Below are 14,155 nucleotides of genomic sequence, written 5' to 3'. Positions count from 1 at the left end.
CTTGTCTCTGCTCCTTTGGGGGCAGTGGAATGCAGAAGGATGTCATAAGCAACTGGTAGTGCTTTGGGTAGGACGACAGCATGGGGATGATGGAGAGTCTCAGTGAGGTGTTTGCACCATCTCTGCATTTTCATTGCATTTACCTCCTCAAGTGAAGCTTTGCTGAAAATTTCTAGGGATATTTTTTTGTTAATGATTTTCAATGTTTGGGGTTTAATTCCGTGCCAGTTCTGTTGTGCCACCTTGAGGAGGCAGAATGAGGCTACGTGGAGTATCGCCACTGTGTGGTGAATCCTCCAGTGGTAAGGAGCAGCCTGAGCCTCTGGGCTGTGCCAACACTAGCCTTTGGCATACACAGCAGCCAGTATGTGAGCAATCATTACAACCCTAAAAGTTGGAGAATATGTACAGCTGTTGTCTACAGCATGGGAGGCACAATGTGCTTGGACAGACCAAAGGTGACGTTTACAAGGGTGTACTTCAGCAGCTTCTGCTGCTTCCCTCCCGCCCATGCCCTGCTCCCTCCAGGTTACTGCATAATGCCAAAGACTGTAATGGCCAAGCCTTGAACACATTTTTACTGGTGTAGGTGATAATTCTTGGCTGACTGCAGGTTAAACTGGCTTGGCTCCACACACAGTGGCAGTGGCTGCCTCTGCGGCTGGTACATTTTCTGCAAGAGGTGTTGGTCTGAGTGCCATGTAGTGTTGGGAGGGTCCTGCTTTGCCCAGTTTCTCCTTCTGCTCAGCCTCTTGTACATGCCTGGCACCTGATCTGTTCCTTCAGTCTGTGCTCTTTCTTTGCTAAAGAGACAGACCAGGAGACTGCTCCCTCGTAGGTTTGGAAGGTAGCTTGGCGGGCATTTAGCAAGATAAGGCTGAGGCTGGAAGCTGCTGAGGAATGACCCTGTGCAGGTACAGGTAGATTTTCCTAAACAAAAGTGCAGCTCTTTTTCCTGCAGTCCTGAGCCCCCCTCACTGCCATCATTCTTGTGCTCAATCAAGAGCAACATTTTTGTAAAAGCAAGTTGTGCTTCTTATCCTGTTGTGTTGGCAGGACTCCTGCTGACCTAACAGCTTGTAGATAACCTGCATGCTCACAGGATTTGATCAGTCTTCAGAAATAGTGGTCTATCAGGTAGAATCCTACCTGACATATTAGGATTTTGCTCTGAGACCCTCTAGAGTGAGCTTCATGGGGGCCACTTCTCTACTTGTAACCCTGTAGGACAATAAGCCAAGAGGGGAGAGACCTATTGGGAGTTTAGCATTGCCTGCATGAACCATCTGATCCTGGGCTGGAGAGATGCTCTGATTTCCCATACAGGGCCTTTTCAAGGAAGAGGTTAACCTAGTGGCACAGTCTATGTTGAACTGCAGAGGCACCATTTCTCTGAGCTGAGCTGAGGGTCTTCACTATGGGTGAGGTAGAGGGAGATGTTATAGCAAACAGTGCAGAGCTCGACACTGCATGTACTACTTCAGTATCTGGAGCATCCTTCTAGTGCTGAGACTCAGTGCTGAGTTGGAAGTGAAATAGTGGCTAACATATCTTAGTTTTCACTGACTTGCTGCCAGCATGTCATTCTGCAGCTGGCTAATGAGCAACTGCCTGCTCTTCCTGTACTGCAGAGTTTTTAAACCTAAGAGTGCCCCTGCCCTGGAGATCAGGTTAGACTTGGACAGCAGAAGCACCCCATAGTGTGGCTGTTCTGAACATCAGGTGTTGCTAATGGCACATGTATTCCAGCAAGAAGTGCTTGTGAATAATACTTTTCCTCATGAAAGGACAAATCACGAGAAACAGCAGAATTTCTGTAGCATCTGTTGTGTGAGAGCATGAGCACCCTGTCAGGATGGGCATCAGGGTCTAGTACGACTCCCAAGCACCATTGATCTTTCCAGTGGGTCAGCACCCAGTTTTCCCTTACCACATATTCTGTAGATTTTCCTTGTCCATACTTCCTTCGTGTGTCACAAGCCATGACAAGAGGATTCTTAACATTGCTCATGCTTCTTGATATTTCATCTCATGTTCCTTTTCAACTTTAGCCCCTTTTGTATTTGCCTAATTCTTTCCCAGATGTTATGATGTTCACAGTCTTTAAATATCTCTTCTCCTGGCTGTCACTTCTGGTTTTCATCATCACTTAAGAAAGCTGTGAAGATCTTCCCTTAAATGATTCGGTATAAATCACATGATAGTCTCTTAATCATGTGGTTGTTCTTCCATGAAGCTCATCCTGCACGTCAGTCTTTTTGGAAATAAGGGACCACATGCGGCACACTGGATGTTTTCACACCAGTTCAGCTGGACTTCTGAGTCCTCACAGAAACAGCCTTGGATTAGCACTGGTCTGTTTGATTCTATATCTATTTATTTCTACATATCTAATTGGTCACTTCAAGCTTTTTTCATAGAATCATAAAACCATTTGGGTTGGAAAAGACCTTTAAGATTACCAAGTCAAATTGTTCTGAAGACAGATTTATTTATTCATTTTTCATCCTCAGGATTTTCCTTTCAGTGTTCTGGGTTTTGTGTGGTATTTTATTAACTTTGGCTAACGGGCATAATAACGACCCTATCAGCTCTGACACTGGCGGGAGGTGTATGTTAGAGAAGAGTATGAGAACAGGAAAGCTATCTAGCGATACTTACATAGTACTTTGACAGCCTCCTGTGATTTTGAACACATGTAAATATCTTAATATCCCACAGCAAGAAGTTCTACAGCAGAACTGCACAAGTGAAGTAAATTTTGCTTTGAATCTATTAGCATCATTTAGTGCCCCTTGGAAGAGACATCTGACAATGAATCTTTATGCCCTTGTTCATAATTTTTATAATTTCATGTCATCATATTTTTTTTCCTTGCATGAGTTTCCAAATGCTCAAGAGGGCTTTATATTTTTGCATTTTCATTGTAGCTTGCAGTTCCTCCCATCTTTCAACATTATTCTCTCCCTCTTGTAGGTCGTAAATGAAAGTGTTTTCTAGGATTGTTGTGAGCATCATGCTGTGAACTTTCACAGCATTTCATGAGGGTTCCCACTGGATCCAGACCTAAGAGTGATATCTACGCCTTATTTTCATTCATGAAATTATTTCTCAGGAGGTACTAGTCAAAGAGAAAGTAAATCACCTATGAAATTCAATATGAAAGTGAAATTCAAAGGCTACGATTGAGAGGATGATCTACAGGAACTGCTTGCGTGTAAAACCTTCAGCAAAACACTATGTGTAGCCATCAGAGGCCAAGAAGGTTATTGGTTTGAGGGAGTATTGAATTCAGGAAAAGACATTCAAATCCCCCATTTAAAGGGAAGATGGAGATGTATATTTTTTCAAGTCATCACTTTTCCACATTTCATGCATCTTTGTCCTGTACTGGACTGGTTGCTCATAAGCATCTCTCCATTGGGCAACGTGGGAAAATAATTTAATTTTCCTAGTGAGACACTTTGCACAAATCAGACCAGGTGTCACTGTGGCCATTTTGCAAGAGACTTGAAAAAGATTATGTTAGTCAGTGTATTTGAAATACTATTCGGAAGAGTTGAAGTGTCACTATTAGAACAAACACAGACCATTCTGTAAAATCCAAGCGAGGTAAGTAGATTCCTGCAGGGAAGTATATCCTTAATAGACAGCTTGAAGTATTCAAAATGGCCTCAAAGTTGACAAGTATTCTGACACCTGACTTAAATCATTGTGTTTCTCCTAACAGTTACTCTTAAGTGTAATGTGTAGATTTTAGATGCTATCCCCACTGAATTTATTAGTGTGTGACAGTTACAAACTTTAAACAACGGCATCTACAATATTAAGTTCAATATCTACAATATTAAGTAAAGATTTGATTTGGGCTTATTGAAATGACTGTGTATGTTTGTCATTACAGGGAAATCATCAGAGCAATTAGGGTGGTTGAAGGTAGATTCCCAAGGTGATGGAGAAGCTGAAAGTGTTGCTGCTGTATAAGCCAACCATTTCAGTATCTTAATTTTTTTTAAGAACCTTCCAAGTCCTCCAGGAAGTTAATCATGAAATAGAGCTGAGCAGCTAGTGCTGGCTACCTTTGCCAATAATTCCTGAGCACTGGGGCAAGCCACAGCAGTGTGATACCAGATAAGTGTCATTAACTTCCCCTATGCTTTTAGGAATGTAGGAAGTGTACAAGTGAGAGTAATAAAACTAATCAAACTTACTGGCTTGATGAGAATATTATTATGGATGTTTCTCGTGGCGTATGGTGCATCTCTGCCTCCATGTCTTTAATTGGTATGTGAGGAGTTCATCCACTTTGCTGCCTCTTCAATAACATGCTTGTTTAGTTGATCTAAATTCATATTCATTTCCATTTTTCAATTAAGAGTTGTTTAATTTGGCCCTTTCTGTAATGGAGTGTTTTCATTACCCTTTATCTATGGCCCGTTTTCAGACCATGTGCTAGAACTTTGTTTCCAAGTTAATTACCAGAGCTGCAAGCAGAGGGGCTGGGTGATAGGCAAGAGCACGGGCCCAGGCAAGTCTTCCCAAAGGGATTACTGTCTGAAAATTCTTACACTGTGTAACTTGGACAGAGGAAGAAAATGTGGCAGAAGACAGGAAGGGAAATGGAGGGTTGACAACATCTCTTCAGCTTACTGTAAAGTGGGGACTCTCCTACTTCTTGCTAGACCCTGCTGGTTACCTGCCCATATTGTGGGTTTGACCTTGCTACAGCTGGGCCTGTAGGTGCAGTTTAAAATGTTGGAGTTTTCTACGGCAGAGATAGTGTTATGAGTATTTTGTACACTCAGGTACCTCTTTATCCCTCTATCTTCAGGTCCTGAACTCAGTCTCTGAGTTGCCTCAGCCACTGACCAATTTTCTAAATGGGACAGAAAAAAAATAAAAGCAAACTTGTCTGCCTTTGCCTTGCAAAAGCATAAAGACCTTGCAAGGTATTTATGGCTCTCACAGTGTGGTTTTGGTGTGCTCCTCTATTGGGAGGGAAGCAGGTCTTTGCAGTGACAGCTCCCTCCTGTTCTTTCTGTAGTTTTGAGACATCATCGCCAAGGGTCAGATGCCTTCAAGAAAGACAGGCAGGCAACAAATATACCGTAGCCCATTGCTCTGGAGTGTCTTGGCAAAGACTTTCCCCATCATGGCTGGGAGAATGAGGAATGGTTCTGCAGGCTTAATGCTGGGCTGTGACAACTCTTCCCTGTTTTCTTAACAGTAGGTTAAGGGTAAAATTTCTCTGAATTAGCTTAGGTGCTGTGGTTCTTTGACTGCCTAAGCTCTTCTGGAAACACTGCCCTAAATCTGTGTACTGGGAGCACTTTAATTCATTCCTCCTTTTAATGAGGAACTTCCTATTCTCTCCTTTAGTACTGCTGCAGTTTTCCAACTGATTTTTAACAAAATGATTGGGCAGCCCAGCAAGTTCAATATTTAATTCTCCTCCAGCCTTAGGATGCCTGGCAGAGGGACCAGCTAATAGTTGTATGCTCAGGTTTTCCTTTAATGACACTTTATCATACTTTTCCTGACTTTTAGAGATTTTTTTAACAGTTCAATAGCACAGGCACTTTAGAGACATGGTTAATTTACTCTCCCTTTTATTTCTTAATGGATCTATTTTTCTCTGTACTGTTTTATCTTTTACCTGGATAGATCTCAGCAAGTTCTCATTCTTCTCTGGTAGCACAAAGCTCCTCTGCCTTTTCATTGTCCTTCTTTGGGAGTGTTCTGCAAGCCAGGTTTTGCACAGGCCTGCACAGAAATATAAAAAAATACTGTCACCTGCCTCATGCACCAAGCTGTTGAGAAGTCTAGTCCTCAGCAGACATATAGATGACCCTGATATCCCTACATGTGAGGATGGCAGGTCCTTCTGCAAAGCAGAAAACAGAAACTGAGAGGAAAAACAAACTACAATATCCTACATCAAAGGTGGCTTCCAGAGACTGCCTTCAGCAGAGGCTGAGAGAAAGCATGAAGCACTCTTCTGTCTACTCTGAGCAGCACTACCCTGAGAGCAGCCACAGATGTTCAGTTTAGGACCTGCCTGGTGTGAGAAGCATGATTTTCTTCCTACTTTCTATTTCAGTGGGTTTCCGTTAGGCTCCCAGCTGCCTGAGTACAGGCAGAGCTGAAACTTTGGCTGGTAGTTATTAGAACTTTCAGCTGCAGCTTTCTCTCCAAATTCATAGAAAGGGAATGCACGTGAAGCATTGCTTATACATGGTCACCTTCCTGTGATTTACATAAAAGCCCACAGCATACATGTTGTAAATACATAAATACAAGGATTATGTCCCCTCCCTGGTCCAGGAGTAACTGACTGACTCCTGCCTGGTGTTGGAGCTGACCTGCTACAATGTGAGTAAGCAGCAGCACTTGACCAGGCTGGGTTAGCCAGAACCAATGTTGTTCGGCCAGGCCAGGGCAGCCAGGCTGCCCACACACGCCTCTGGCAAGCTCTGGCTCACCTGCAGCTGGGGGTCCCCTTGGCATCTCACTGGGGATACCTCTGGAGGCTGAACTGTGAGTGTTGTTGGGAAACAACCCCTCAGAAGGATCTAGCCAACCCATCCCTGAAATTAATGAGTATATGTGCCTGTCACTGCTCTTAGCCAGACATGCTGGTGATGTCTGTTCCAAGATGATTTGTTTTTATGTCCACTGGGTGTTTCTGATGTCATTAGGTTCCTTTGTATTCTTGGCTTTCACTGCCATCCTTCCAACCCAGAGTCTCCCGTGTCTGTTACTAAAGCACCCCGACATCTGTTAGTTGGTTGGATCAACTTGTTAATGGCCATGACTGAGATCAAGGCATCAGTGGCTGAGTGACAACTGAGGGAGGGTGCCTGCCTGGGAGATCTTAGCTTGGGTGGACTAAGCATGGGAAACACCTGGGAATGTTCTGGTGAGCTAGGATGTCTTGCCCTGGTGCGAGCAGCATCCATGAGCAGGTTTGTGCTGCCAGCTCTGCAGGTGACACAGTTAGCTGTGCTTTGTACTAGCCTGAGCTGGCAACATTGGCTACAAGTGTCAGTGCCACAGCAGCAGCCAGTGCCTGGAGCATGAGTCTTTTGCAGCTGTAACATGTCATGTGAAAATTCCTGGAGTCAATTACCCAAAGAAGGTTAAGGATACACAGAGCTGAGGAGCGTTTAAAGCCAGGAACAGACACGTGATAGGAGTAGAGCACTTAAGGGCCACCTTGGTGCAGCCAGCATTAATGCCAGTCCTGACCTCTTGGGTGCTGGTCAGAAGACAGACCGCTGTTCTGGCCTACTCTTTGGCTTTAGTCGTCCTCTTCCTTCTGCAAATTCAGGAGAGCCAGGTGAAGGATTTGCTGAGGTTGCGTCATTAGATATCTCATTGCATGAGGCAAAGAGTTAAAAACACTGTCCTTACCATGTATCCTCCTAAGGGAATGTTGCAAAGGACAGCAACTTTCTCCTTTTGGTGCTCTCCAAGCTGCTGCGTGGAAAATTATTGCAACAGGTTACACCATTTTACAAGACATAGTACGTTTCTGTAGATACCTTCCAGCTAATGCTTTGGTGCACCAAGAGGTCACATGCATTAGTGAGCCTGTGCCCTAGCCCTCAGGAGGGCTTTTGTGGACTGTCCCCATGCATGCAGGGGTGGGCTGGAGCTTTATCTCTGGAACCGGTGGGCTCCACATAATGCTGCAGACCCCATCTCCTGCTGATGCGCAGCCTCTGGCTCCTTTTTTTTTTTTCTGGAGAAGGACAGAGTGCACATTTGCCCTTTGCTTTGTGTGTACCAGTAAAGGAAAGGGCAACACGCAGCTGCTTCTGGCATGTAAGGGGCAGACCCAGAGCACAAGCAGCATCGCACAGCCTCTGAGGAAAGCTGGTTTCCCAGGCTCTGATTATGGTGCCCATTGAAAAGCATCATGAATCACAGAATAGCCTAAGCCTAAGCTGGAAGGGACTTTAGAGACCATTTTAATCCAGCCTCCCTGCCACCAGGGACACCACCTCTCGACTACATCAGGCAACACATGGGGACCGAATGGGAATTGAACCTGTGACCTTAGCGTTGTTAGTGCTATGCTCAACTGACTGAGCTAACCGGCCCCCTATGAAGGGGATGTGACATTTCTCCTTCCACTACCTTGACTCACCTTGCTCTAATATGAGGGTGATAATACTGTGTGTCCCTGCATGTTCACAGAGTATATTAAATATAGATGTTTATGAAGACCTATGCTAACGTTCCCTCTGTGCCAGAGGATCTGCAGAGAAGTGCTAGTGGGGGAAAAGGAGGCAATATTAAATATACAGTCAGGACAGCAGCTTGCTTAATGGAGCCAGGCACTGTGAGCACCCAAAGGATGGGTGTGCATGTGACAATCACAAATGTCCTCCTGGGTTTGTGTGGACTAGGAGGATGGATGCGCTCTTGCCAGCTTTCCTGTGACCATCATGCACTCATGACCCTGATGTTTTTCTTGGTTTTCAATCTGCATGTTAGGAAAAGAGGAATTTGAGTGTTTATCTGCCATGTTGCACGCAGCATCTGCCAACATATATGGAGCTATGGCTCCAGCTAAGCTTCGGATCAGCTGGCATCATGGGCTGGCCGTGATGACATCAATGTCTCAGGGATGTGTTTCCTGTGGAGATATGTTTCCTGTGCAGATTGAGTGTGTGCCAAAGCACTGATCTTACTACACCTACCACGCACATTATACCTACCATGCACTATAGCTACCATGCACACTTGTTTTGATTTGGGCAAGGTGGGAGCCCTGCACTTGACAAAGTTCTCCACTTTTTGAAGGTTACAACAAGTGAGAAAACATGTCACCACATGAGGTGGCAAGGCCAGGTGAAAACCCAAGATCTGTCAAGTGGACACAGTTTAAGACAAGCCCGATCAAGAGAGATTTTACAGCTTTGGCTGTATAAGTCAGATGAGTTCCAAAAAGTTCCTATACCTGGCCCATGTAGTGCTTTTAAGGGGAGAATTGAGAGCAGGCTTAGCCTGCAGGACCAGTGGCACTGTAACAGCATGTACATTTTTGCTGGGTCCCATACTGAGCTCGTATTCAATGTATGCCCTGTGCTAGTTTAACTTAGAGGAGTCCCGAGCTTGGACGAACCATCAGGTCTTTGCTTAAGAGGGATGAGTACTGTCTCACAGCTCATCTCAGTACATCTGGTTGGACCTGTTAGCTGAGTGGGTCAGACTCAACTCCAGCTGTTACGAGAAAGGGCTCTTGCCATGCTGTGTACAGGAATCGCTCTTTCTGATGGGAGTGCAGAAAGCTCTTTCCCACTGTTTAGTATAAGGAGGGATGATGAGTCCTGTGATCAGTCATGCAGCCCATGTGCAGCCTTTACTGCTCTCATTTAACTTCATACTCACTTTAAATCAGCCATAGAAAGTGATGTCACCATAAACGGTGCCAATAATTTTGGCATTACATTTGAAAAGACAACAATAAACTGTTTTCAGGCTTACACAAGTGGTGCAACCTCCATCAGCAGCCTGGAGACACGAAGATTTCCTGGTGTGATTGCTACAGGGGAGAGATTTTAGGAAGCCCCAGGACCCAGTCAGTGTAAACTCTTGTGGTAATTCATTATAAAGCCCCAGGGTGAGTGAGTGTGGATGGGGACATGCTCCGAGGAAGATATGAGGCCATTCTTTGCAGTGCTCATGTCCTTGGATTAAACTCAGCCAGAGCCACCAGCGCTGTTCGATACAAGGGTGAGGACATCACTGTTTTTTCAGAGGTTTTCATTTTGACCACTGTCATTGTAGAGTCTTGGGTTGGAAAGGAAAAAGGTAGAAAGGGAGATGTGTAGTTGTCAAGAAGAGCTGGGTGCTGAGACAGTAGCAGGGCCCCAGGGAAGGAGGTGAGCTGGAGGTGTTCTCTGGTCTGTAGCTGGACCCATCAAAGGGCTTCAAGTTGGGAAGTGACAGGTATTCTGCTGGGCATGATTTTGTGAGCACTGTTCTGCTGTGAGGGGGATAGTGGGCCTGATCATGTTTTTCTAGTCTAAGAGATTTGAAACCAGTATGCCAGCAGAGATGTGAAGAGCTTGCACTGAGAAACAGGTTCTCTGTTCCAAGGCTTTGCTGTGCATACAGCAAGGTGACAGGATTAGTCCAGAGCAGCATGGTGGGGAAACCATCTACAGGGTGTTGGTGTCGATGGTTCCATGGTAGTAAATGCCACAGAGATCTGGTGGACGAACGTGAGAAGCTCAGCTTCTGCGTGGTTCAGCTGAAATGGCTGGATCCCTGGGAGAAGAGCGTGCTGCTGGGTGGACATGAGTGTGTTGGGTCAGAAGGTCATCGGCACCATCACATGAGGTGGGACCATGACAGCAGATTACAACCCAAAGCAGTGTCACAGGAGAAGTCCAGAAAGCTCCCAGACTGCCTGGCTGGGCAGGACGTGTTTTCTGTTTTGCATCCTCCCTCAAAGAGCTCAGTATCAGAAATGGATTATTTGCAGGGATCGTACAGAGTGACAGTTCAGCTCCTGGAAGCTGCAGGTTTGCGCCAGGGGAAGTGTCAGAGCAAAAAGATATGTCTGTTAGTCTTTGGATGGGGGAGATGGTCTCAGCGTTGCTGCTGGGGGAGGACTTGTGGTTTTGTCCCTTGCCTTGGTCGCTGGTTTGCCAGCAGCTGTGTGCAGCTGCTCCCTGCAGCCTGGCAAAGGCATGTGCTGCTGTGCCGGTGTGTCTGTGCACATCCGCGTCTGTGTGTGTCTGTGCGTATGTGGCCGCGCATTTGCTTGTGGCCATCTAGCGGACATTTCAGCAAGCACTGCTTCGGGCTGCGACCACCTTGTGCTCCGTAAACCTGAGTATTTGAAAGACCCCTGTTGAAATGTTATCTCAAAGGCAGTATGTGAGATTTGGTAAAGCAAAGATTCCCCATTATCTAGCCTGGAATTTTCCTTTAAGAGATGAGGAATGCTTGGACAGGGTAAATATTTTTTTTTTAAAAAAAAAGAGAATGACAGAAAAGGCTACCAGTTCTCCTGTCTATGTGCCCCAGCTTGGAAAATAGCAGCCAAAAAAATTAGTGTAACCAGTGCAAATTTTAGGTTGAAACAATGCAAAAACAAGACACAGTAACACTTTAGATGCCTTAAAATATTACTTTGCTAATTGAGATTCCTGGCTCATGGCCAACCTCACGGAGATTTCTCTCTTTACCAGACAATGAATCTGGAGCTTATTAGGTAAACAAACAAACTAATATGATGAATGTGCATTACAAGGACACACTGAGTCTCACATCCCTTTGCAAAATTAGAGTTTCCTCCTACTACAGTTTGCTCTTCTGCATCATCAATAATCTGAAGAAGAATCAGTCATCAGTTGATTCAGAGGGGGAAACTGGCAAGAATAACCTTGCCAGTCTTGATTCCAAAATGCTGCAACCCTGCAGCAGAGCACAGAGGGCCTCAATTTTTGTTGCTTTGGACAGTGGGCACTGAAGGTGAGAATTAGATGATGATTAAGGTTAGAAATATCCCTGTTTATAAGGCTTTGCACTACTGCTGATTTCAGTAAGGGGGTCTGAGAAGAACAAGAATGTGGAACCCTTCAGGAGATGACACTGAAGGTGCTGGCATTTTCTGCTATCTTACTGAGATCAGTAAGATGCTGCTATCATAGTGAGAGCAGCTTTTGCAAGGTGATGGCTTTTGGTCTTGCAGCTTTTCTATGGCTAGAGTACCAAAACCCGTGGATGGGGAAAGCCTGCAGTTTTTGCAGGGTGTGCAGGCGTGCCCACCTTGCCACAGTGTGCAGTGAACGTTGTCTTGAGCTGCTGCCAAGCCTGGCAGCCTTGCGTGCGGGGCTGCTGCCCCCAGCTCAACCATGGCAGTGACCACCCTCAGGCTGAGCCCTCAGTGTGCCAAGGGTGGCGCTTGTGGAGCCTCAGGAGCAGCCCAGGGGGGCCTTGGTCTGCTAAGCAGCAAACATGCATGCATGGGCTGACCTTAGATGCTGATGGGTCTGGTGAATAGCAAGACAAACCTGTTGTCTTTACTCTGTTGCCCATTTTATGAGAATAAGGTGCTTGGAACAAGCTTCCTATGTTTCACAAGGGGTGCTTGTGTAATATTCAAAAGCAGTAAATCCTAAGATGAGGTGTACTGATCCAAAAGACACGTCTGCGCAAAGCTGTGATAGCTTTGCACTAACGTCTGACGTGCTTCAGTCTAAAGTTACTCAGGAGGTTTCACCACTGCTTGTGAAGCATGGAAGCACCAGCACAATCTTTTCACGACATCCTGGGCTGTGCAGCAGAGAACCAGATGAAAGCAAGTGAGAAGCAAGGTGTGTGGTACACGGCCATGTCAACAAAGCATTTCGCGAAGCTCAGCTGATCAAAGTGATGGGAAAGGGCAAGACAAAAAATGGTCAGACTTAAACATTACTAAAGCAGACTGAATTTTGCAGAGCCAGAGGAAGTTGTAGAGTAGATATCTCCAAGCAAAGGTAACAAACAGCCAGAGAAGACACAGAATACTAAAAACTGCAAGTAAATTTAAGTGTAAGGGTGAAACCCTCTCCAGGAAAGTGAGGTGCCAATAATAAATAACTGCATATTTGGAAGTTGTGGTTGATGTACCAACACAGCCAAAAATACCTCAGAATTACTAAAACTGGTGTATAATTCATCTCATAATCAAGGCATAGGAAAATTTCTTGTAACCCATCAAGAAATTTGAAGAAAGCAGTGAGATCTTCTCCCAGAAGAAAGTCCCACTGATGGAGCCATCTCAATGAGGCTAGAATGCTGAGAATGGGCCACAGGGAGTAACTCTGCCAATCCGAAATGATATTAAGGCTGCCAGTGCTGTGCTGGAGCTTTTTCTTCTATGCTCCTTGGGACAGGCTTGTGACAGAGGTGCTGGGCTGGGGTCTGACCCCAGCAATATTCAGCGCTGACTGAGCACCATTGATTTAGCTCAGCTTCATGCATGAGATGAAGATATTGCTCCTGGTATTAAAGCAAGATGGTCAGTCCTCCTATTTTTCTGTTCTGCTAGAAATTCTAGGATTTCAGACTTTCCATTTCCCTAGTAAAAACCAAGAGGACATTCCCATCAAAAGACAAAAATTGTTTTGGGAAATTTCAGCATGGTCCTAATGAGGTGTTGGTGTCATTTTGATTTTCCCATTTAACTTCAAAGCATAGATTTTGCATGTCTTAGGCAGTTGAGATTAAAATACAGCATTCAGAAGAAAGCTATAGATAATTCTGATTACAGTTCCACTGGCCGGATGCAGTTTTTCCTGTGCGATTGAATCAGCATTTTTTGATTGAAAAATTTCCACTGACTCTAGTCAAAATTGGGCTGCCAGCTGGCAAAGCTTCTACTGGCTCCGGCATTTGCATGGCTCTGCCATGGGAAAGGGGGTGCTCTAGGGCAGCAGGTTTAGTGGCAGCGGGCAGTGCTGGGGCAGGCTGACACCTGGCTAGGGAGAAGGGCAGAAGAGCTTGAAGCATGGGGGAAGACTTTTGGGGCATCAAGACCAGGCAGAGGGTAGAGGGAGAGGTGGCAAAAGCATGAGTGAAGAGGCACGTGGATAAAAGAGGATTAAAGAGAGTTTTAAAAAGTTGCCCACTTGGTACTTGGTGGAAAAACATGTACCTGGCTGAGATCCCAGGTGTGGCAACTGGTGATAAAAACAGCTGTGAAGAGTAGACCCACAGGTCAAACCTGTTCTGGGTACATGGAAATGTGTCACTGCAGCCCCAAACCAAGGTCGATCTGCAGGCAATGGCCCTTGGTTTGTGCTGGAATTCTTCCCTGAAGCCAAGGGAGATAGAGAGGAGCTCTGCGGTGAGAGGCTTAACTGCACTGGTTTATCCAGGGCAGAACAGGCAGGATCCTGTGCCTGGCTGTATTGGGTCGAGCTGCCCCTTCACAGCATAGATGTGTTGGTGGTGGCTGCCCCACTGCCCCAGTCTGATGGGTGAGAAGGAACCACAGGGGTTTGTGCTGAGGTTGGAGGAGAAGTGAGCCAGTGCCCTTCAGCTCTGCCCTCCAGGCTCAGGGTGTGCAAGGAGTGCGGGGCCTGGAGGAAGAGACCCTGCACCACCGGGCAAACACTGACTCACACAGGCATGGAGGAGCGAGTGGAAA

The 14,155-nt window shown here is 45.7% G+C and overlaps 1 protein-coding gene across 1 annotated transcript in view; it reads left to right on the top strand.

Moving 5' to 3' along the window:
- VSX2 (visual system homeobox 2) overlaps positions 1–14,155 on the top strand; it is a gene marked incomplete at its 5' end in the record, with an annotated part of 18,118 nt that overhangs the window by 496 nt on the left and 3,467 nt on the right. The window lies entirely within an intron of this gene.

This window comes from Apaloderma vittatum, unplaced genomic scaffold (assembly GCF_000703405.1).
Source record: "Apaloderma vittatum isolate BGI_N311 unplaced genomic scaffold, ASM70340v1 scaffold6786, whole genome shotgun sequence".
Classification (NCBI taxonomy): Eukaryota; Metazoa; Chordata; class Aves; order Trogoniformes; family Trogonidae; genus Apaloderma; species Apaloderma vittatum.
The sequence above is the reverse complement of the archived record's forward strand: the minus strand, read 5'-3'. Positions and strand labels throughout refer to the sequence as shown.